We start from the raw sequence: 25,413 nt of genomic DNA, 5'->3' as shown, positions 1-25,413 counted from the left end.
CTGTTAATCCAGTAATTGACTGCAATGCACTTCTTTTGATGATGGAAAATATTAATACAATGCACAAAATAGGTTTAAAATGTAAATGAATAAATAAACATGATGTCCACTGAAGTCCACTTTTTGGCACTTTTGGAAAAGAGAATTTGAATCAAATGTTAAAGCAGATAATAGGAAAATATATTTAATAGCCTAATTTACATAAGACTATTCAGAGTTGGATATTTTTAAGATGCCATAAATCTAGTATTCTGTGAATGACAAAGCCATGACTCTGTCCATACCCCATAAGTGCTACACATACCAAGAAAGCTTCCCATTTGTTGAAAGGGCATTTCTTGGTCAGTGTATTCCTGATTTCTTCAAAACAAGAAACATTCTCTAAGGAGCTTATGATCTTAAAAAATGAAAAGAATACACTGTTAATCCAGTAATTGACTGCAATGCACTTCTTTTGATGATGGAAAATATTAATACAATGCACAAAATAGGTTTAAAATGTAAATGAATAAATAAACATGATGTCCACTGAAGTCCACTTTTTGGCACTTTTGGAAAAGAGAATTTGAATCACATGCTAAAGCAGATAATAGGAAAATATATTTAATAGCCTAATTTACATAAGACTATTCAGAGCTGGAGATTTTTAAGATGCCATAAATCTAGTATTCTCTGAATGACAAAGCCATGACTCTGTCCATATCCCATAAGTGCTACACATACCAACAAAGCTTCCCATTTGTTGAAAGGGCATTTCTTGGTCAGTGTATTCCTGATTTCTTCAAAACAAGAAACATTCTCTAAGGAGCTTATGATCTTAAAAAATGAAAAGAATGCACAAGAAAAATCATGCATTGGCCAGTGCTACACATACCAACAAAGCTTCCCTTTTTTTGAAAGGGCATTTCTTGATCAGTGTATTCCTAATTCCTTCAAAACAAGAATAATTCTCTAAGGAGTTTATGATCTTAAAAATTGAATACAAACTATGCGTTGGCCGGGAATCGAACCCGGGTCAACTGCTTGGAAGGCAGCTATGCTCACCACTATACCACCAACGCTTCCTGGTTTTCAAAAGGGCATTTGTTAGTCAAATCTGTAAGCCACAACACCTGATTGTATGATTTCAATGCTCTACACTGTTAATCCATTAATTGACTGCAATGCACTTCTTTTGATGATGGAAAATATTAATACAATGCACAAATTAGGTTAAAAATGCAAATGAATAAATAAACATGATGTCCACTGAAGTCCACTTTTTGGCACTTTTGGAAAAGAGAATTTGAATCAAATGTTAAAGCAGATAATAGGAAAATATATTTAATAGCCTAATTTACATTAGACTATTTAGAGTTGGATATTTTTAAGATGCCATAAATCTAGTATTCTGTGAATGACAAAGCCATGACTCTGTCCATACCCCATAAGTGCTACACATACCAAGAAAGCTTCCCATTTGTTGAAAGGGCATTTCTTGGTCAGTGTATTCCTGATTTCTTCAAAACAAGAAACATTCTCTAAGGAGCTTATGATCTTAAAAAATGAAAAGAATACACTGTTAATCCAGTAATTGACTGCAATGCACTTCTATTGATGATGGAAAATATTAATACAATGCACAAAATAGGTTTAAAATGTAAATGAATAAATAAACATGATGTCCACTGAAGTCCACTTTTTGGCACTTTTGGAAAAGAGAATTTGAATCAAATGTTAAAGCAGATAATAGGAAAATATATTTAATAGCCTAATTTACATAAGACTATTCAGAGTTGGATATTTTTAAGATGCCATAAATCTAGTATTCTGTGAATGACAAAGCCATGACTCTGTCCATACCCCATAAGTGCTACACATACCAACAAAGCTTCCCATTTGTTGAAAGGGCATTTCTTGGTCAGTGTATTCCTGATTTCTTCAAAACAAGAAACATTCTCTAAGGAGCTTATGATCTTAAAAAATGAAAAGAATACACAAGAAAAATCATGCGTTGGCCAGTGCTACACATACCAACAAAGCTTCCCGTTTTTTGAAAGGGCATTTCTTGGTCAGTGTATTCCTAATTCCTTCAAAACAAGAATAATTCTCTAAGGAGTTTATGATCTTAAAAATTGAATACAAACTATGCGTTGGCCGGGAATCGAAGCCGGGTCAACTGCTTGGAAGGCAGCTATGCTCACCACTATACCACCAACGCTTCCTGGTTTTCAAAAGGGCATTTGTTAGTCAAATCTGTAAGCCACAACACCTGATTGTATGATTTCAATGCTCTACACTGTTAATCCATTAATTGACTGCAATGCACTTCTTTTGATGATGGAAAATATTAATACAATGCACAAAATAGGTTTAAAATGTAAATGAATAAATAAACATGATGTCCACTGAAGTCCACTTTTTGGCACTTTTGGAAAAGAGAATTTGAATCAAATGTTAAAGCAGATAATAGGAAAATATATTTAATAGCCTAATTTACATAAGACTATTCAGAGTTGGATATTTTTAAGATGCCATAAATCTAGTATTCTGTGAATGACAAAGCCATGACTCTGTCCATACCCCATAAGTGCTACACATACCAAGAAAGCTTCCCATTTGTTGAAAGGGCATTTCTTGGTCAGTGTATTCCTGATTTCTTCAAAACAAGAAACATTCTGTAAGGAGCTTATGATCTTAAAAAATGAAAAGAATACACTGTTAATCCAGTAATTGACTGCAATGCACTTCTTTTGATGATGGAAAATATTAATACAATGCACAAAATAGGTTTAAAATGTAAATGAATAAATAAACATGATGTCCACTGAAGTCCACTTTTTGGCACTTTTGGAAAAGAGAATTTGAATCACATGCTAAAGCAGATAATAGGAAAATATATTTAATAGCCTAATTTACATAAGTCTATTCAGAGCTGGATATTTTTAAGATGCCATAAATCTAGTATTCTGTGAATGACAAAGCCATGACTCTGTCCATATCCCATAAGTGCTACACATACCAACAAAGCTTCCCATTTGTTGAAAGGGCATTTCTTGGTCAGTGTATTCCTGATTTCTTCAAAACAAGAAACATTCTCTAAGGAGCTTATGATCTTAAAAAATGAAAAGAATACACAAAAAAATCATGCGTTGGCCAGTGCTACACATACCAACAAAGCTTCCCGTTTTTTGAAAGGGCATTTCTTGGTCAGTGTATTCCTAATTCCTTCAAAACAAGAATAATTCTCTAAGGAGTTTATGATCTTAAAAATTGAATACAAACTATGCGTTGGCCGGGAATTGAAGCCGGGTCAACTGCTTGGAAGGCAGCTATGCTCACCACTATACCACCAACGCTTCCTGGTTTTCAAAAGGGCATTTGTTAGTCAAATCTGTAAGCCACAACACCTGATTGTATGATTTCAATGCTCTACACTGTTAATCCATTAATTGACTGCAATGCACTTCTTTTGATGATGGAAAATAGTAATACAATGCACAAATTAGGTTAAAAATGCAAATGAATAAATAAACATGATGTCCACTGAAGTCCACTTTTTGGCACTTTTGGAAAAGAGAATTTGAATCAAATGTTAAAGCAGATAATAGGAAAATATATTTAATAGCCTAATTTACATTAGACTATTTAGAGTTGGATATTTTTAAGATGCCATAAATCTAGTATTCTGTGAATGACAAAGCCATGACTCTGTCCATACCCCATAAGTGCTACACATACCAAGAAAGCTTCCCATTTGTTGAAAGGGCATTTCTTGGTCAGTGTATTCCTGATTTCTTCAAAACAAGAAACATTCTCTAAGGAGCTTATGATCTTAAAAAATGAAAAGAATACACTGTTAATCCAGTAATTGACTGCAATGCACTTCTATTGATGATGGAAAATATTAATACAATGCACAAAATAGGTTTAAAATGTAAATGAATAAATAAACATGATGTCCACTGAAGTCCACTTTTTGGCACTTTTGGAAAAGAGAATTTGAATCAAATGTTAAAGCAGATAATAGGAAAATATATTTAATAGCCTAATTTACATAAGACTATTCAGAGTTGGATATTTTTAAGATGCCATAAATCTAGTATTCTGTGAATGACAAAGCCATGACTCTGTCCATACCCCATAAGTGCTACACATACCAACAAAGCTTCCCATTTGTTGAAAGGGCATTTCTTGGTCAGTGTATTCCTGATTTCTTCAAAACAAGAAACATTCTCTAAGGAGCTTATGATCTTAAAAAATGAAAAGAATACACAAGAAAAATCATGCGTTGGCCAGTGCTACACATACCAACAAAGCTTCCCGTTTTTTGAAAGGGCATTTCTTGGTCAGTGTATTCCTAATTCCTTCAAAACAAGAATAATTCTCTAAGGAGTTTATGATCTTAAAAATTGAATACAAACTATGCGTTGGCCGGGAATTGAAGCCGGGTCAACTGCTTGGAAGGCAGCTATGCTCACCACTATACCACCAACGCTTCCTGGTTTTCAAAAGGGCATTTGTTAGTCAAATCTGTAAGCCACAACACCTGATTGTATGATTTCAATGCTCTACACTGTTAATCCATTAATTGACTGCAATGCACTTCTTTTGATGATGGAAAATATTAATACAATGCACAAAATAGGTTTAAAATGTAAATGAATAAATAAACATGATGTCCACTGAAGTCCACTTTTTGGCACTTTTGGAAAAGAGAATTTGAATCAAATGTTAAAGCAGATAATAGGAAAATATATTTAATAGCCTAATTTACATAAGACTATTCAGAGTTGGATATTTTTAAGATGCCATAAATCTAGTATTCTGTGAATGACAAAGCCATGACTCTGTCCATACCCCATAAGTGCTACACATACCAAGAAAGCTTCCCATTTGTTGAAAGGGCATTTCTTGGTCAGTGTATTCCTGATTTCTTCAAAACAAGAAACATTCTGTAAGGAGCTTATGATCTTAAAAAATGAAAAGAATACACTGATAATCCAGTAATTGACTGCAATGCACTTCTTTTGATGATGGAAAATATTAATACAATGCACAAAATAGGTTTAAAATGTAAATGAATAAATAAACATGATGTCCACTGAAGTCCACTTTTTGGCACTTTTGGAAAAGAGAATTTGAATCACATGCTAAAGCAGATAATAGGAAAATATATTTAATAGCCTAATTTACATAAGTCTATTCAGAGCTGGATATTTTTAAGATGCCATAAATCTAGTATTCTGTGAATGACAAAGCCATGACTCTGTCCATATCCCATAAGTGCTACACATACCAACAAAGCTTCCCATTTGTTGAAAGGGCATTTCTTGGTCAGTGTATTCCTGATTTCTTCAAAACAAGAAACATTCTCTAAGGAGCTTATGATCTTAAAAAATGAAAAGAATACACAAAAAAATCATGCGTTGGCCAGTGCTACACATACCAACAAAGCTTCCCGTTTTTTGAAAGGGCATTTCTTGGTCAGTGTATTCCTAATTCCTTCAAAACAAGAATAATTCTCTAAGGAGTTTATGATCTTAAAAATTGAATACAAACTATGCGTTGGCCGGGAATTGAAGCCGGGTCAACTGCTTGGAAGGCAGCTATGCTCACCACTATACCACCAACGCTTCCTGGTTTTCAAAAGGGCATTTGTTAGTCAAATCTGTAAGCCACAACACCTGATTGTATGATTTCAATGCTCTACACTGTTAATCCATTAATTGACTGCAATGCACTTCTTTTGATGATGGAAAATAGTAATACAATGCACAAATTAGGTTAAAAATGCAAATGAATAAATAAACATGATGTCCACTGAAGTCCACTTTTTGGCACTTTTGGAAAAGAGAATTTGAATCAAATGTTAAAGCAGATAATAGGAAAATATATTTAATAGCCTAATTTACATTAGACTATTTAGAGTTGGATATTTTTAAGATGCCATAAATCTAGTATTCTGTGAATGACAAAGCCATGACTCTGTCCATACCCCATAAGTGCTACACATACCAAGAAAGCTTCCCATTTGTTGAAAGGGCATTTCTTGGTCAGTGTATTCCTGATTTCTTCAAAACAAGAAACATTCTCTAAGGAGCTTATGATCTTAAAAAATGAAAAGAATACACTGTTAATCCAGTAATTGACTGCAATGCACTTCTATTGATGATGGAAAATATTAATACAATGCACAAAATAGGTTTAAAATGTAAATGAATAAATAAACATGATGTCCACTGAAGTCCACTTTTTGGCACTTTTGGAAAAGAGAATTTGAATCAAATGTTAAAGCAGATAATAGGAAAATATATTTAATAGCCTAATTTACATAAGACTATTCAGAGTTGGATATTTTTAAGATGCCATAAATCTAGTATTCTGTGAATGACAAAGCCATGACTCTGTCCATACCCCATAAGTGCTACACATACCAACAAAGCTTCCCATTTGTTGAAAGGGCATTTCTTGGTCAGTGTATTCCTGATTTCTTCAAAACAAGAAACATTCTCTAAGGAGCTTATGATCTTAAAAAATGAAAAGAATACACAAGAAAAATCATGCGTTGGCCAGTGCTACACATACCAACAAAGCTTCCCGTTTTTTGAAAGGGCATTTCTTGGTCAGTGTATTCCTAATTCCTTCAAAACAAGAATAATTCTCTAAGGAGTTTATGATCTTAAAAATTGAATACAAACTATGCGTTGGCCGGGAATCGAAGCCGGGTCAACTGCTTGGAAGGCAGCTATGCTCACCACTATACCACCAACGCTTCCTGGTTTTCAAAAGGGCATTTGTTAGTCAAATCTGTAAGCCACAACACCTGATTGTATGATTTCAATGCTCTACACTGTTAATCCATTAATTGACTGCAATGCACTTCTTTTGATGATGGAAAATATTAATACAATGCACAAAATAGGTTTAAAATGTAAATGAATAAATAAACATGATGTCCACTGAAGTCCACTTTTTGGCACTTTTGGAAAAGAGAATTTGAATCAAATGTTAAAGCAGATAATAGGAAAATATATTTAATAGCCTAATTTACATAAGACTATTCAGAGTTGGATATTTTTAAGATGCCATAAATCTAGTATTCTGTGAATGACAAAGCCATGACTCTGTCCATACCCCATAAGTGCTACACATACCAAGAAAGCTTCCCATTTGTTGAAAGGGCATTTCTTGGTCAGTGTATTCCTGATTTCTTCAAAACAAGAAACATTCTGTAAGGAGCTTATGATCTTAAAAAATGAAAAGAATACACTGATAATCCAGTAATTGACTGCAATGCACTTCTTTTGATGATGGAAAATATTAATACAATGCACAAAATAGGTTTAAAATGTAAATGAATAAATAAACATGATGTCCACTGAAGTCCACTTTTTGGCACTTTTGGAAAAGAGAATTTGAATCACATGCTAAAGCAGATAATAGGAAAATATATTTAATAGCCTAATTTACATAAGTCTATTCAGAGCTGGATATTTTTAAGATGCCATAAATCTAGTATTCTGTGAATGACAAAGCCATGACTCTGTCCATATCCCATAAGTGCTACACATACCAACAAAGCTTCCCATTTGTTGAAAGGGCATTTCTTGGTCAGTGTATTCCTGATTTCTTCAAAACAAGAAACATTCTCTAAGGAGCTTATGATCTTAAAAAATGAAAAGAATAAACAAGAAAAATCATGCTTTGGCCAGTGCGACACATACCAACAAAGCTTCCCGTTTTTTGAAAGGGCATTTCTTGGTCAGTGTATTCCTGATTTCTTCAAAACAAGAAACATTCTCTAAGGAGCTTATGATCTTAAAAAATGAAAAGAATACACAAAAAAATCATGCGTTGGCCAGTGCTACACATACCAACAAAGCTTCCCGTTTTTTGAAAGGGCATTTCTTGGTCAGTGTATTCCTAATTCCTTCAAAACAAGAATAATTCTCTAAGGAGTTTATGATCTTAAAAATTGAATACAAACTATGCGTTGGCCGGGAATTGAAGCCGGGTCAACTGCTTGGAAGGCAGCTATGCTCACCACTATACCACCAACGCTTCCTGGTTTTCAAAAGGGCATTTGTTAGTCAAATCTGTAAGCCACAACACCTGATTGTATGATTTCAATGCTCTACACTGTTAATCCATTAATTGACTGCAATGCACTTCTTTTGATGATGGAAAATAGTAATACAATGCACAAATTAGGTTAAAAATGCAAATGAATAAATAAACATGATGTCCACTGAAGTCCACTTTTTGGCACTTTTGGAAAAGAGAATTTGAATCAAATGTTAAAGCAGATAATAGGAAAATATATTTAATAGCCTAATTTACATTAGACTATTTAGAGTTGGATATTTTTAAGATGCCATAAATCTAGTATTCTGTGAATGACAAAGCCATGACTCTGTCCATACCCCATAAGTGCTACACATACCAAGAAAGCTTCCCATTTGTTGAAAGGGCATTTCTTGGTCAGTGTATTCCTGATTTCTTCAAAACAAGAAACATTCTCTAAGGAGCTTATGATCTTAAAAAATGAAAAGAATACACTGTTAATCCAGTAATTGACTGCAATGCACTTCTATTGATGATGGAAAATATTAATACAATGCACAAAATAGGTTTAAAATGTAAATGAATAAATAAACATGATGTCCACTGAAGTCCACTTTTTGGCACTTTTGGAAAAGAGAATTTGAATCAAATGTTAAAGCAGATAATAGGAAAATATATTTAATAGCCTAATTTACATAAGACTATTCAGAGTTGGATATTTTTAAGATGCCATAAATCTAGTATTCTGTGAATGACAAAGCCATGACTCTGTCCATACCCCATAAGTGCTACACATACCAACAAAGCTTCCCATTTGTTGAAAGGGCATTTCTTGGTCAGTGTATTCCTGATTTCTTCAAAACAAGAAACATTCTCTAAGGAGCTTATGATCTTAAAAAATGAAAAGAATACACAAGAAAAATCATGCGTTGGCCAGTGCTACACATACCAACAAAGCTTCCCGTTTTTTGAAAGGGCATTTCTTGGTCAGTGTATTCCTAATTCCTTCAAAACAAGAATAATTCTCTAAGGAGTTTATGATCTTAAAAATTGAATACAAACTATGCGTTGGCCGGGAATCGAAGCCGGGTCAACTGCTTGGAAGGCAGCTATGCTCACCACTATACCACCAACGCTTCCTGGTTTTCAAAAGGGCATTTGTTAGTCAAATCTGTAAGCCACAACACCTGATTGTATGATTTCAATGCTCTACACTGTTAATCCATTAATTGACTGCAATGCACTTCTTTTGATGATGGAAAATATTAATACAATGCACAAAATAGGTTTAAAATGTAAATGAATAAATAAACATGATGTCCACTGAAGTCCACTTTTTGGCACTTTTGGAAAAGAGAATTTGAATCAAATGTTAAAGCAGATAATAGGAAAATATATTTAATAGCCTAATTTACATAAGACTATTCAGAGTTGGATATTTTTAAGATGCCATAAATCTAGTATTCTGTGAATGACAAAGCCATGACTCTGTCCATACCCCATAAGTGCTACACATACCAAGAAAGCTTCCCATTTGTTGAAAGGGCATTTCTTGGTCAGTGTATTCCTGATTTCTTCAAAACAAGAAACATTCTGTAAGGAGCTTATGATCTTAAAAAATGAAAAGAATACACTGATAATCCAGTAATTGACTGCAATGCACTTCTTTTGATGATGGAAAATATTAATACAATGCACAAAATAGGTTTAAAATGTAAATGAATAAATAAACATGATGTCCACTGAAGTCCACTTTTTGGCACTTTTGGAAAAGAGAATTTGAATCACATGCTAAAGCAGATAATAGGAAAATATATTTAATAGCCTAATTTACATAAGACTATTCAGAGCTGGATATTTTTAAGATGCCATAAATCTAGTATTCTGTGAATGACAAAGCCATGACTCTGTCCATATCCCATAAGTGCTACACATACCAACAAAGCTTCCCATTTGTTGAAAGGGCATTTCTTGGTCAGTGTATTCCTGATTTCTTCAAAACAAGAAACATTCTCTAAGGAGCTTATGATCTTAAAAAATGAAAAGAATAAACAAGAAAAATCATGCTTTGGCCAGTGCGACACATACCAACAAAGCTTCCCGTTTTTTGAAAGGGCATTTCTTGGTCAGTGTATTCCTAATTCCTTCAAAACAAGAATAATTCTCTAAGGAGTTTATGATCTTAAAAATTGAATACAAACTATGCGTTGGCCGGGAATCGAACCCGGGTCAACTGCTTGGAAGGCAGCTATGCTCACCACTATACCACCAACGCTTCCTGGTTTGCAAAAGGGCATTTGTTAGTCAAATCTGTAAGCCACAACACCTGATTGTATGATTTCAATGCTCTACACTGTTAATCCATTAATTGACTGCAATGCACTTCTTTTGATGATGGAAAATATTAATACAATGCACAAATTAGGTTAAAAATGCAAATGAATAAATAAACATGATGTCCACTGAAGTCCACTTTTTGGCACTTTTGGAAAAGAGAATTTGAATCAAATGTTAAAGCAGATAATAGGAAAATATATTTAATAGCCTAATTTACATAAGACTATTTAGAGTTGGATATTTTTAAGATGCCATAAATCTAGTATTCTGTGAATGACAAAGCCATGACTCTGTCCATACCCCATAAGTGCTACACATACCAAGAAAGCTTCCCATTTGTTGAAAGGGCATTTCTTGGTCAGTGTATTCCTGATTTCTTCAAAACAAGAAACATTCTCTAAGGAGCTTATGATCTTAAAAAATGAAAAGAATACACTGTTAATCCAGTAATTGACTGCAATGCACTTCTTTTGATGATGGAAAATATTAATACAATGCACAAAATAGGTTTAAAATGTAAATGAATAAATAAACATGATGTCCACTGAAGTCCACTTTTTGGCACTTTTGGAAAAGAGAATTTGAATCAAATGTTAAAGCAGATAATAGGAAAATATATTTAATAGCCTAATTTACATAAGACTATTCAGAGTTGGATATTTTTAAGATGCCATAAATCTAGTATTCTGTGAATGACAAAGCCATGACTCTGTCCATACCCCATAAGTGCTACACATACCAAGAAAGCTTCCCATTTGTTGAAAGGGCATTTCTTGGTCAGTGTATTCCTGATTTCTTCAAAACAAGAAACATTCTGTAAGGAGTTTATGATCTTAAAAAATGAAAAGAATACACTGATAATCCAGTAATTGACTGCAATGCACTTCTTTTGATGATGGAAAATATTAATACAATGCACAAAATAGGTTTAAAATGTAAATGAATAAATAAACATGATGTCCACTGAAGTCCACTTTTTGGCACTTTTGGAAAAGAGAATTTGAATCACATGCTAAAGCAGATAATAGGAAAATATATTTAATAGCCTAATTTACATAAGACTATTCAGAGCTGGATATTTTTAAGATGCCATAAATCTAGTATTCTGTGAATGACAAAGCCATGACTCTGTCCATATCCCATAAGTGCTACACATACCAACAAAGCTTCCCATTTGTTGAAAGGGCATTTCTTGGTCAGTGTATTCCTGATTTCTTCAAAACAAGAAACATTCTCTAAGGAGCTTATGATCTTAAAAAATGAAAAGAATAAACAAGAAAAATCATGCTTTGGCCAGTGCGACACATACCAACAAAGCTTCCCGTTTTTTGAAAGGGCATTTCTTGGTCAGTGTATTCCTAATTCCTTCAAAACAAGAATAATTCTCTAAGGAGTTTATGATCTTAAAAATTGAATACAAACTATGCGTTCGCCGGGAATCGAACCCGGGTCAACTGCTTGGAAGGCAGCTATGCTCACCACTATACCACCAACGCTTCCTGGTTTTCAAAAGGGCATTTGTTAGTCAAATCTGTAAGCCACAACACCTGATTGTATGATTTCAATGCTCTACACTGTTAATCCATTAATTGACTGCAATGCACTTCTTTTGATGATGGAAAATATTAATACAATGCACAAAATAGGTTTAAAATGTAAATGAATAAATAAACATGATGTCCACTGAAGTCCACTTTTTGGCACTTTTGGAAAAGAGAATTTGAATCAAATGTTAAAGCAGATAATAGGAAAATATATTTAATAGCCTAATTTACATAAGACTATTCAGAGTTGGATATTTTTAAGATGCCATAAATCTAGTATTCTGTGAATGACAAAGCCATGACTCTGTCCATACCCCATAAGTGCTACACATACCAAGAAAGCTTCCCATTTGTTGAAAGGGCATTTCTTGGTCAGTGTATTCCTGATTTCTTCAAAACAAGAAACATTCTGTAAGGAGCTTATGATCTTAAAAAATGAAAAGAATACACTGATAATCCAGTAATTGACTGCAATGCACTTCTTTTGATGATGGAAAATATTAATACAATGCACAAAATAGGTTTAAAATGTAAATGAATAAATAAACATGATGTCCACTGAAGTCCACTTTTTGGCACTTTTGGAAAAGAGAATTTGAATCACATGCTAAAGCAGATAATAGGAAAATATATTTAATAGCCTAATTTACATAAGTCTATTCAGAGCTGGATATTTTTAAGATGCCATAAATCTAGTATTCTGTGAATGACAAAGCCATGACTCTGTCCATATCCCATAAGTGCTACACATACCAACAAAGCTTCCCATTTGTTGAAAGGGCATTTCTTGGTCAGTGTATTCCTGATTTCTTCAAAACAAGAAACATTCTCTAAGGAGCTTATGATCTTAAAAAATGAAAAGAATAAACAAGAAAAATCATGCTTTGGCCAGTGCGACACATACCAACAAAGCTTCCCGTTTTTTGAAAGGGCATTTCTTGGTCAGTGTATTCCTGATTTCTTCAAAACAAGAAACATTCTCTAAGGAGCTTATGATCTTAAAAAATGAAAAGAATACACAAAAAAATCATGCGTTGGCCAGTGCTACACATACCAACAAAGCTTCCCGTTTTTTGAAAGGGCATTTCTTGGTCAGTGTATTCCTAATTCCTTCAAAACAAGAATAATTCTCTAAGGAGTTTATGATCTTAAAAATTGAATACAAACTATGCGTTGGCCGGGAATTGAAGCCGGGTCAACTGCTTGGAAGGCAGCTATGCTCACCACTATACCACCAACGCTTCCTGGTTTTCAAAAGGGCATTTGTTAGTCAAATCTGTAAGCCACAACACCTGATTGTATGATTTCAATGCTCTACACTGTTAATCCATTAATTGACTGCAATGCACTTCTTTTGATGATGGAAAATAGTAATACAATGCACAAATTAGGTTAAAAATGCAAATGAATAAATAAACATGATGTCCACTGAAGTCCACTTTTTGGCACTTTTGGAAAAGAGAATTTGAATCAAATGTTAAAGCAGATAATAGGAAAATATATTTAATAGCCTAATTTACATTAGACTATTTAGAGTTGGATATTTTTAAGATGCCATAAATCTAGTATTCTGTGAATGACAAAGCCATGACTCTGTCCATACCCCATAAGTGCTACACATACCAAGAAAGCTTCCCATTTGTTGAAAGGGCATTTCTTGGTCAGTGTATTCCTGATTTCTTCAAAACAAGAAACATTCTCTAAGGAGCTTATGATCTTAAAAAATGAAAAGAATACACTGTTAATCCAGTAATTGACTGCAATGCACTTCTATTGATGATGGAAAATATTAATACAATGCACAAAATAGGTTTAAAATGTAAATGAATAAATAAACATGATGTCCACTGAAGTCCACTTTTTGGCACTTTTGGAAAAGAGAATTTGAATCAAATGTTAAAGCAGATAATAGGAAAATATATTTAATAGCCTAATTTACATAAGACTATTCAGAGTTGGATATTTTTAAGATGCCATAAATCTAGTATTCTGTGAATGACAAAGCCATGACTCTGTCCATACCCCATAAGTGCTACACATACCAACAAAGCTTCCCATTTGTTGAAAGGGCATTTCTTGGTCAGTGTATTCCTGATTTCTTCAAAACAAGAAACATTCTCTAAGGAGCTTATGATCTTAAAAAATGAAAAGAATACACAAGAAAAATCATGCGTTGGCCAGTGCTACACATACCAACAAAGCTTCCCGTTTTTTGAAAGGGCATTTCTTGGTCAGTGTATTCCTAATTCCTTCAAAACAAGAATAATTCTCTAAGGAGTTTATGATCTTAAAAATTGAATACAAACTATGCGTTGGCCGGGAATCGAAGCCGGGTCAACTGCTTGGAAGGCAGCTATGCTCACCACTATACCACCAACGCTTCCTGGTTTTCAAAAGGGCATTTGTTAGTCAAATCTGTAAGCCACAACACCTGATTGTATGATTTCAATGCTCTACACTGTTAATCCATTAATTGACTGCAATGCACTTCTTTTGATGATGGAAAATATTAATACAATGCACAAAATAGGTTTAAAATGTAAATGAATAAATAAACATGATGTCCACTGAAGTCCACTTTTTGGCACTTTTGGAAAAGAGAATTTGAATCAAATGTTAAAGCAGATAATAGGAAAATATATTTAATAGCCTAATTTACATAAGACTATTCAGAGTTGGATATTTTTAAGATGCCATAAATCTAGTATTCTGTGAATGACAAAGCCATGACTCTGTCCATACCCCATAAGTGCTACACATACCAAGAAAGCTTCCCATTTGTTGAAAGGGCATTTCTTGGTCAGTGTATTCCTGATTTCTTCAAAACAAGAAACATTCTGTAAGGAGCTTATGATCTTAAAAAATGAAAAGAATACACTGATAATCCAGTAATTGACTGCAATGCACTTCTTTTGATGATGGAAAATATTAATACAATGCACAAAATAGGTTTAAAATGTAAATGAATAAATAAACATGATGTCCACTGAAGTCCACTTTTTGGCACTTTTGGAAAAGAGAATTTGAATCACATGCTAAAGCAGATAATAGGAAAATATATTTAATAGCCTAATTTACATAAGACTATTCAGAGCTGGATATTTTTAAGATGCCATAAATCTAGTATTCTGTGAATGACAAAGCCATGACTCTGTCCATATCCCATAAGTGCTACACATACCAACAAAGCTTCCCATTTGTTGAAAGGGCATTTCTTGGTCAGTGTATTCCTGATTTCTTCAAAACAAGAAACATTCTCTAAGGAGCTTATGATCTTAAAAAATGAAAAGAATAAACAAGAAAAATCATGCTTTGGCCAGTGCGACACATACCAACAAAGCTTCCCGTTTTTTGAAAGGGCATTTCTTGGTCAGTGTATTCCTAATTCCTTCAAAACAAGAATAATTCTCTAAGGAGTTTATGATCTTAAAAATTGAATACAAACTATGCGTTGGCCGGGAATCGAACCCGGGTCAACTGCTTGGAAGGCAGCTATGCTCACCACTATACCACCAACGCTTCCTGGTTTGCAAAAGGGCATTTGTTAGTCAAATCTGTAAGCCACAACACCTGATTGTATGATTTCAATGCTCTACACTGTTAATCCATTAATTGACTGCAATGCACTTCTTTTGATGATGGAAAATATTAATACAATGCACAAATTAGGTTAAAAATGCAAATGAATAAATAAACATGATGTCCACTGAAGTCCACTTTTTGGCACTTTTGGAAAAGAGAATTTGAATCAAATGTTAAAGCAGATAATAGGAAAATATATTTAATAGCCTAATTTACATAAGACTATTTAGAGTTGGATATTTTTAAGATGCCATAAATCTAGTATTCTGTGAATGACAAAGCCATGACTCTGTCCATACCCCATAAGTGCTACACATACCAAGAAAGCTTCCCATTTGTTGAAAGGGCATTTCTTGGTCAGTGTATTCCTGATTTCTTCAAAACAAGAAACATTCTCTAAGGAGCTTATGATCTTAAAAAATGAAAAGAATACACTGTTAATCCAGTAATTGACTGCAATGCACTTCTTTTGATGATGGAAAATATTAATACAATGCACAAAATAGGTTTAAAATGTAAATGAATAAATAAACATGATGTCCACTGAAGTCCACTTTTTGGCACTTTTGGAAAAGAGAATTTGAATCAAATGTTAAAGCAGATAATAGGAAAATATATTTAATAGCCTAATTTACATAAGACTATTCAGAGTTGGATATTTTTAAGATGCCATAAATCTAGTATTCTGTGAATGACAAAGCCATGACTCTGTCCATACCCCATAAGTGCTACACATACCAAGAAAGCTTCCCATTTGTTGAAAGGGCATTTCTTGGTCAGTGTATTCCTGATTTCTTCAAAACAAGAAACATTCTGTAAGGAGTTTATGATCTTAAAAAATGAAAAGAATACACTGATAATCCAGTAATTGACTGCAATGCACTTCTTTTGATGATGGAAAATATTAATACAATGCACAAAATAGGTTTAAAATGTAAATGAATAAATAAACATGATGTCCACTGAAGTCCACTTTTTGGCACTTTTGGAAAAGAGAATTTGAATCACATGCTAAAGCAGATAATAGGAAAATATATTTAATAGCCTAATTTACATAAGACTATTCAGAGCTGGATATTTTTAAGATGCCATAAATCTAGTATTCTGTGAATGACAAAGCCATGACTCTGTCCATATCCCATAAGTGCTACACATACCAACAAAGCTTCCCATTTGTTGAAAGGGCATTTCTTGGTCAGTGTATTCCTGATTTCTTCAAAACAAGAAACATTCTCTAAGGAGCTTATGATCTTAAAAAATGAAAAGAATAAACAAGAAAAATCATGCTTTGGCCAGTGCGACACATACCAACAAAGCTTCCCGTTTTTTGAAAGGGCATTTCTTGGTCAGTGTATTCCTAATTCCTTCAAAACAAGAATAATTCTCTAAGGAGTTTATGATCTTAAAAATTGAATACAAACTATGCGTTCGCCGGGAATCGAACCCGGGTCAACTGCTTGGAAGGCAGCTATGCTCACCACTATACCACCAACGCTTCCTGGTTTTCAAAAGGGCATTTGTTAGTCAAATCTGTAAGCCACAACACCTGATTGTATGATTTCAATGCTCTACACTGTTAATCCATTAATTGACTGCAATGCACTTCTTTTGATGATGGAAAATATTAATACAATGCACAAATTAGGTTAAAAATGCAAATGAATAAATAAACATGATGTCCACTGAAGTCCACTTTTTGGCACTTTTGGAAAAGAGAATTTGAATCAAATGTTAAAGCAGATAATAGGAAAATATATTTAATAGCCTAATTTACATAAGACTATTCAGAGTTGGATATTTTTAAGATGCCATAAATCTAGTATTCTGTGAATGACAAAGCCATGACTCTGTCCATACCCCATAAGTGCTACACATACCAAGAAAGCTTCCCATTTGTTGAAAGGGCATTTCTTGGTCAGTGTATTCCTGATTTCTTCAAAACAAGAAACATTCTCTAAGGAGCTTATGATCTTAAAAAATGAAAAGAATACACTGTTAATCCAGTAATTGACTGCAATGCACTTCTTTTGATGATGGAAAATATTAATACAATGCACAAAATAGGTTTAAAATGTAAATGAATAAATAAACATGATGTCCACTGAAGTCCACTTTTTGGCACTTTTGGAAAAGAGAATTTGAATCACATGCTAAAGCAGATAATAGGAAAATATATTTAATAGCCTAATTTACATAAGACTATTCAGAGCTGGATATTTTTAAGATGCCATAAATCTAGTATTCTCTGAATGACAAAGCCATGACTCTGTCCATATCCCATAAGTGCTACACATACCAACAAAGCTTCCCATTTGTTGAAAGGGCATTTCTTGGTCAGTGTATTCCTGATTTCTTCAAAACAAGAAACATTCTCTAAGGAGCTTATGATCTTAAAAAATGAAAAGAATACACAAAAAAATCATGCGTTGGCCAGTGCTACACATACCAACAAAGCTTCCCGTTTTTTGAAAGGGCATTTCTTGGTCAGTGTATTCCTAATTCCTTCAAAACAAGAATAATTCTCTAAGGAGTTTATGATCTTAAAAATTGAATACAAACTATGCGTTGGCCGGGAATTGAAGCCGGGTCAACTGCTTGGAAGGCAGCTATGCTCACCACTATACCACCAACGCTTCCTGGTTTTCAAAAGGGCATTTGTTAGTCAAATCTGTAAGCCACAACACCTGATTGTATGATTTCAATGCTCTACACTGTTAATCCATTAATTGACTGCAATGCACTTCTTTTGATGATGGAAAATATTAATACAATGCACAAATTAGGTTAAAAATGCAAATGAATAAATAAACATGATGTCCACTGAAGTCCACTTTTTGGCACTTTTGGAAAAGAGAATTTGAATCAAATGTTAAAGCAGATAATAGGAAAATATATTTAATAGCCTAATTTACATTAGACTATTTAGAGTTGGATATTTTTAAGATGCCATAAATCTAGTATTCTGTGAATGACAAAGCCATGACTCTGTCCATACCCCATAAGTGCTACACATACCAAGAAAGCTTCCCATTTGTTGAAAGGGCATTTCTTGGTCAGTGTATTCCTGATTTCTTCAAAACAAGAAACATTCTCTAAGGAGCTTATGATCTTAAAAAATGAAAAGAATACACTGTTAATCCAGTAATTGACTGCAATGCACTTCTTTTGATGATGGAAAATATTAATACAATGCACAAAATAGGTTTAAAATGTAAATGAATAAATAAACATGATGTCCACTGAAGTCCACTTTTTGGCACTTTTGGAAAAGAGAATTTGAATCACATGCTAAAGCAGATAATAGGAAAATATATTTAATAGCCTAATTTACATAAGACTATTCAGAGCTGGATATTTTTAAGATGCCATAAATCTAGTATTCTCTGAATGACAAAGCCATGACTCTGTCCATATCCCATAAGTGCTACACATACCAACAAAGCTTCCCATTTGTTGAAAGGGCATTTCTTGGTCAGTGTATTCCTGATTTCTTCAAAACAAGAAACATTCTCTAAGGAGCTTATGATCTTAAAAAATGAAAAGAATACACAAAAAAATCATGCGTTGGCCAGTGCTACACATACCAACAAAGCTTCCCGTTTTTTGAAAGGGCATTTCTTGGTCAGTGTATTCCTAATTCCTTCAAAACAAGAATAATTCTCTAAGGAGTTTATGATCTTAAAAATTGAATACAAACTATGCGTTGGCCGGGAATTGAAGCCGGGTCAACTGCTTGGAAGGCAGCTATGCTCACCACTATACCACCAACGCTTCCTGGTTTTCAAAAGGGCATTTGTTAGTCAAATATGTAAGCCACAACACCTGATTGTATGATTTCAATGCTCTACACTGTTAATCCATTAATTGACTGCAATGCACTTCTTTTGATGATGGAAAATATTAATACAATGCACAAATTAGGTTAAAAATGCAAATGAATAAATAAACATGATGTCCACTGAAGTCCACTTTTTGGCACTTTTGGAAAAGAGAATTTGAATCAAATGTTAAAGCAGATAATAGGAAAATATATTTAATAGCCTAATTTACATTAGACTATTTAGAGTTGGATATTTTTAAGATGCCATAAATCTAGTATTCTGTGAATGACAAAGCCATGACTCTGTCCATACCCCATAAGTGCTACACATACCAAGAAAGCTTCCCATTTGTTGAAACGGCATTTCTTGGTCAGTGTATTCCTGATTTCTTCAAAACAAGAAACATTCTCTAAGGAGCTTATGATCTTAAAAAATGAAAAGAATACACTGTTAATCCAGTAATTGACTGCAATGCACTTCTTTTGATGATGGAAAATATTAATACAATGCACAAAATAGGTTTAAAATGTAAATGAATAAATAAACATGATGTCCACTGAAGTCCACTTTTTGGCACTTTTGGAAAAGAGAATTTGAATCAAATGTTAAAGCAGATAATAGGAAAATATATTTAATAGCCTAATTTACATAAGACTATTCAGAGTTGGATATTTTTAAGATGCCATAAATCTAGTATTCTGTGAATGACAAAGCCATGACTCTGTCCATACCCCATAAGTGCTACACATACCAACAAAGCTTCCCATTTGTTGAAAGGGCATTTCTTGGTCAGTGTATTCCTGATTTCTTCAAAACAAGAAACATTCTCTAAGGAGCTTATGATCTTAAAAAATGAAAAGAATACACTGTTAATCCAGTAATTGACTGCAATGCACTTCTATTGATGATGGAAAATATTAATACAATGCACAAAATAGGTTTAAAATGTAAATGAATAAATAAACATGATGTCCACTGAAGTCCACTTTTTGGCACTTTTGGAAAAGAGAATTTGAATCAAATGTTAAAGCAGATAATAGGAAAATATATTTAATAGCCTAATTTACATAAGACTATTCAGAGTTGGATATTTTTAAGATGCCATAAATCTAGTATTCTGTGAATGACAAAGCCATGACTCTGTCCATACCCCATAAGTGCTACACATACCAACAAAGCTTCCCATTTGTTGAAAGGGCATTTCTTGGTCAGTGTATTCCTGATTTCTTCAAAACAAGAAACATTCTCTAAGGAGCTTATGATCTTAAAAAATGAAAAGAATACACAAGAAAAATCATGCGTTGGCCAGTGCTACACATACCAACAAAGCTTCCCGTTTTTTGAAAGGGCATTTCTTGGTCAGTGTATTCCTAATTCCTTCAAAACAAGAATAATTCTCTAAGGAGTTTATGATCTTAAAAATTGAATACAAACTATGCGTTGGCCGGGAATCGAAGCCGGGTCAACTGCTTGGAAGGCAGCTATGCTCACCACTATACCACCAACGCTTCCTGGTTTTCAAAAAGGCATTTGTTAGTCAAATCTGTAAGCCACAACACCTGATTGTATGATTTCAATGCTCTACACTGTTATTCCATTAATTGACTGCAATGCACTTCTTTTGATGATGGAAAATATTAATACAATGCACAAAATAGGTTTAAAATGTAAATGAATAAATAAACATGATGTCCACTGAAGTCCACTTTTTGGCACTTTTGGAAAAGAGAATTTGAATCAAATGTTAAAGCAGATAATAGGAAAATATATTTAATAGCCTAATTTACATAAGACTATTCAGAGTTGGATATTTTTAAGATGCCATAAATCTAGTATTCTGTGAATGACAAAGCCATGACTCTGTCCATACCCCATAAGTGCTACACATCCCAAGAAAGCTTCCCATTTGTTGAAAGGGCATTTCTTGGTCAGTGTATTCCTGATTTCTTCAAAACAAGAAACATTCTGTAAGGAGCTTATGATCTTAAAAAATGAAAAGAATACACTGATAATCCAGTAATTGACTGCAATGCACTTCTTTTGATGATGGAAAATATTAATACAATGCACAAAATAGGTTTAAAATGTAAATGAATAAATAAACATGATGTCCACTGAAGTCCACTTTTTGGCACTTTTGGAAAAGAGAATTTGAATCACATGCTAAAGCAGATAATAGGAAAATATATTTAATAGCCTAATTTACATAAGACTATTCAGAGCTGGATATTTTTAAGATGCCATAAATCTAGTATTCTGTGAATGACAAAGCCATGACTCTGTCCATATCCCATAAGTGCTACACATACCAACAAAGCTTCCCATTTGTTGAAAGGGCATTTCTTGGTCAGTGTATTCCTGATTTCTTCAAAACAAGAAACATTCTCTAAGGAGCTTATGATCTTAAAAAATGAAAAGAATAAACAAGAAAAATCATGCTTTGGCCAGTGCGACACATACCAACAAAGCTTCCCGTTTTTTGAAAGGGCATTTCTTGGTCAGTGTATTCCTAATTCCTTCAAAACAAGAATAATTCTCTAAGGAGTTTATGATCTTAAAAATTGAATACAAACTATGCGTTGGCCGGGAATCGAACCCGGGTCAACTGCTTGGAAGGCAGCTATGCTCACCACTATACCACCAACGCTTCCTGGTTTTCAAAAGGGCATTTGTTAGTCAAATCTGTAAGCCACAACACCTGATTGTATGATTTCAATGCTCTACACTGTTAATCCATTAATTGACTGCAATGCACTTCTTTTGATGATGGAAAATATTAATACAATGCACAAATTAGGTTAAAAATGCAAATGAATAAATAAACATGATGTCCACTGAAGTCCACTTTTTGGCACTTTTGGAAAAGAGAATTTGAATCAAATGTTAAAGCAGATAATAGGAAAATATATTTAATAGCCTAATTTACATAAGACTATTTAGAGTTGGATATTTTTAAGATGCCATAAATCTAGTATTCTGTGAATGACAAAGCCATGACTCTGTCCATACCCCATAAGTGCTACACATACCAAGAAAGCTTCCCATTTGTTGAAAGGGCATTTCTTGGTCAGTGTATTCCTGATTTCTTCAAAACAAGAAACATTCTCTAAGGAGCTTATGATCTTAAAAAATGAAAAGAATACACTGTTAATCCAGTAATTGACTGCAATGCACTTCTTTTGATGATGGAAAATATTAATACAATGCACAAAATAGGTTTAAAATGTAAATGAATAAATAAACATGATGTCCACTGAAGTCCACTTTTTGGCACTTTTGGAAAAGAGAATTTGAATCACATGCTAAAGCAGATAATAGGAAAATATATTTAATAGCCTAATTTACATAAGACTATTCAGAGCTGGATATTTTTAAGATGCCATAAATCTAGTATTCTCTGAATGACAAAGCCATGACTCTGTCCATATCCCATAAGTGCTACACATACCAACAAAGCTTCCCATTTGTTGAAAGGGCATTTCTTGGTCAGTGTATTCCTGATTTCTTCAAAACAAGAAACATTCTCTAAGGAGCTTATGATCTTAAAAAATTAAAAGAATACACAAAAAAATCATGCGTTGGCCAGTGCTACACATACCAACAAAGCTTCCCGTTTTTTGAAAGGGCATTTCTTGGTCAGTGTATTCCTAATTCCTTCAAAACAAGAATAATTCTCTAAGGAGTTTATGATCTTAAAAATTGAATACAAACTATGCGTTGGCCGGGAATTGAAGCCGGGTCAACTGCTTGGAAGGCAGCTATGCTCACCACTATACCACCAACGCTTCCTGGTTTTCAAAAGGGCATTTGTTAGTCAAATCTGTAAGCCACAACACCTGATTGTATGATTTCAATGCTCTACACTGTTAATCCATTAATTGACTGCAATGCACTTCTTTTGATGATGGAAAATATTAATACAATGCACAAATTAGGTTAAAAATGCAAATGAATAAATAAACATGATGTCCACTGAAGTCCACTTTTTGGCACTTTTGGAAAAGAGAATTTGAATCAAATGTTAAAGCAGATAATAGGAAAATATATTTAATAGCCTAATTTACATTAGACTATTTAGAGTTGGATATTTTTAAGATGCCATAAATCTAGTATTCTGTGAATGACAAAGCCATGACTCTGTCCATACCCCATAAGTGCTACACATACCAAGAAAGCTTCCCATTTGTTGAAAGGGCATTTCTTGGTCAGTGTATTCCTGATTTCTTCAAAACAAGAAACATTCTCTAAGGAGCTTATGATCTTAAAAAATGAAAAGAATACACTGTTAATCCAGTAATTGACTGCAATGCACTTCTTTTGATGATGGAAAATATTAATACAATGCACAAAATAGGTTTAAAATGTAAATGAATAAATAAACATGATGTCCACTGAAGTCCACTTTTTGGCACTTTTGGAAAAGAGAATTTGAATCAAATGTTAAAGCAGATAATAGGAAAATATATTTAATAGCCTAATTTACATAAGACTATTCAGAGTTGGATATTTTTAAGATGCCATAAATCTAGTATTCTGTGAATGACAAAGCCATGACTCTGTCCATACCCCATAAGTGCTACACATACCAACAAAGCTTCCCATTTGTTGAAAGGGCATTTCTTGGTCAGTGTATTCCTGATTTCTTCAAAACAAGAAACATTCTCTAAGGAGCTTATGATCTTAAAAAATGAAAAGAATACACTGTTAATCCAGTAATTGACTGCAATGCACTTCTATTGATGATGGAAAATATTAATACAATGCACAAAATAGGTTTAAAATGTAAATGAATAAATAAACATGATGTCCACTGAAGTCCACTTTTTGGCACTTTTGGAAAAGAGAATTTGAATCAAATGTTAAAGCAGATAATAGGAAAATATATTTAATAGCCTAATTTACATAAGACTATTCAGAGTTGGATATTTTTAAGATGCCATAAATCTAGTATTCTGTGAATGACAAAGCCATGACTCTGTCCATACCCCATAAGTGCTACACATACCAACAAAGCTTCCCATTTGTTGAAAGGGCATTTCTTGGTCAGTGTATTCCTGATTTCTTCAAAACAAGAAACATTCTCTAAGGAGCTTATGATCTTAAAAAATGAAAAGAATACACAAGAAAAATCATGCGTTGGCCAGTGCTACACATACCAACAAAGCTTCCCGTTTTTTGAAAGGGCATTTCTTGGTCAGTGTATTCCTAATTCCTTCAAAACAAGAATAATTCTCTAAGGAGTTTATGATCTTAAAAATTGAATACAAACTATGCGTTGGCCGGGAATGGAAGCCGGGTCAACTGCTTGGAAGGCAGCTATGCTCACCACTATACCACCAACGCTTCCTGGTTTTCAAAAGGGCATTTGTTAGTCAAATCTGTAAGCCACAACACCTGATTGTATGATTTCAATGCTCTACACTGTTAATCCATTAATTGACTGCAATGCACTTCTTTTGATGATGGAAAATATTAATACAATGCACAAAATAGGTTTAAAATGTAAATGAATAAATAAACATGATGTCCACTGAAGTCCACTTTTTGGCACTTTTGGAAAAGAGAATTTGAATCAAATGTTAAAGCAGATAATAGGAAAATATATTTAATAGCCTAATTTACATAAGACTATTCAGAGTTGGATATTTTTAAGATGCCATAAATCTAGTATTCTGTGAATGACAAAGCCATGACTCTGTCCATACCCCATAAGTGCTACACATCCCAAGAAAGCTTCCCATTTGTTGAAAGGGCATTTCTTGGTCAGTGTATTCCTGATTTCTTCAAAACAAGAAACATTCTGTAAGGAGCTTATGATCTTAAAAAATGAAAAGAATACACTGATAATCCAGTAATTGACTGCAATGCACTTCTTTTGATGATGGAAAATATTAATACAATGCACAAAATAGGTTTAAAATGTAAATGAATAAATAAACATGATGTCCACTGAAGTCCACTTTTTGGCACTTTTGGAAAAGAGAATTTGAATCACATGCTAAAGCAGATAATAGGAAAATATATTTAATAGCCTAATTTACATAAGACTATTCAGAGCTGGATATTTTTAAGATGCCATAAAT

At 33.5% G+C, this 25,413-nt stretch overlaps 11 non-coding genes across 11 annotated transcripts; all 11 read right to left on the bottom strand.

Moving 5' to 3' along the window:
• Positions 1 to 989: 989 nt before the first annotated feature.
• TRNAG-UCC (transfer RNA glycine (anticodon UCC)) lies at positions 990 to 1,061 on the bottom strand. The gene has a single exon. It is a non-coding gene; the product is annotated as a tRNA-Gly (tRNA).
• A 1,067-nt stretch (positions 1,062 to 2,128) lies between these two features.
• On the bottom strand, positions 2,129 to 2,200 carry TRNAG-UCC (transfer RNA glycine (anticodon UCC)). Its single transcript has one exon. It is a non-coding gene; the product is annotated as a tRNA-Gly (tRNA).
• Positions 2,201 to 6,682: 4,482 nt separating this feature from the next.
• Positions 6,683 to 6,754, bottom strand: TRNAG-UCC (transfer RNA glycine (anticodon UCC)). The gene has a single exon. It is a non-coding gene; the product is annotated as a tRNA-Gly (tRNA).
• Positions 6,755 to 9,110: 2,356 nt separating this feature from the next.
• Positions 9,111 to 9,182, bottom strand: TRNAG-UCC (transfer RNA glycine (anticodon UCC)). Its single transcript has one exon. It is a non-coding gene; the product is annotated as a tRNA-Gly (tRNA).
• A 1,067-nt stretch (positions 9,183 to 10,249) lies between these two features.
• TRNAG-UCC (transfer RNA glycine (anticodon UCC)) lies at positions 10,250 to 10,321 on the bottom strand. Its single transcript has one exon. It is a non-coding gene; the product is annotated as a tRNA-Gly (tRNA).
• A 1,486-nt stretch (positions 10,322 to 11,807) lies between these two features.
• On the bottom strand, positions 11,808 to 11,879 carry TRNAG-UCC (transfer RNA glycine (anticodon UCC)). Its single transcript has one exon. It is a non-coding gene; the product is annotated as a tRNA-Gly (tRNA).
• A 2,356-nt stretch (positions 11,880 to 14,235) lies between these two features.
• TRNAG-UCC (transfer RNA glycine (anticodon UCC)) lies at positions 14,236 to 14,307 on the bottom strand. The gene has a single exon. It is a non-coding gene; the product is annotated as a tRNA-Gly (tRNA).
• Positions 14,308 to 15,374: 1,067 nt separating this feature from the next.
• TRNAG-UCC (transfer RNA glycine (anticodon UCC)) lies at positions 15,375 to 15,446 on the bottom strand. The gene has a single exon. It is a non-coding gene; the product is annotated as a tRNA-Gly (tRNA).
• A 1,486-nt stretch (positions 15,447 to 16,932) lies between these two features.
• TRNAG-UCC (transfer RNA glycine (anticodon UCC)) lies at positions 16,933 to 17,004 on the bottom strand. Its single transcript has one exon. It is a non-coding gene; the product is annotated as a tRNA-Gly (tRNA).
• A 3,762-nt stretch (positions 17,005 to 20,766) lies between these two features.
• Positions 20,767 to 20,838, bottom strand: TRNAG-UCC (transfer RNA glycine (anticodon UCC)). The gene has a single exon. It is a non-coding gene; the product is annotated as a tRNA-Gly (tRNA).
• Positions 20,839 to 21,905: 1,067 nt separating this feature from the next.
• On the bottom strand, positions 21,906 to 21,977 carry TRNAG-UCC (transfer RNA glycine (anticodon UCC)). Its single transcript has one exon. It is a non-coding gene; the product is annotated as a tRNA-Gly (tRNA).
• Between the last annotated feature and the right edge of the window lie 3,436 nt (positions 21,978 to 25,413).

Source organism: Taudactylus pleione, unplaced genomic scaffold, assembly GCF_031769625.1.
Source record: "Taudactylus pleione unplaced genomic scaffold, aTauple2 ptg000467l, whole genome shotgun sequence".
Classification (NCBI taxonomy): domain Eukaryota; kingdom Metazoa; phylum Chordata; class Amphibia; order Anura; family Myobatrachidae; genus Taudactylus; species Taudactylus pleione.
Note: the sequence above shows the minus strand (reverse complement) of the source record. Positions and strands in the feature narration are given on the sequence as shown.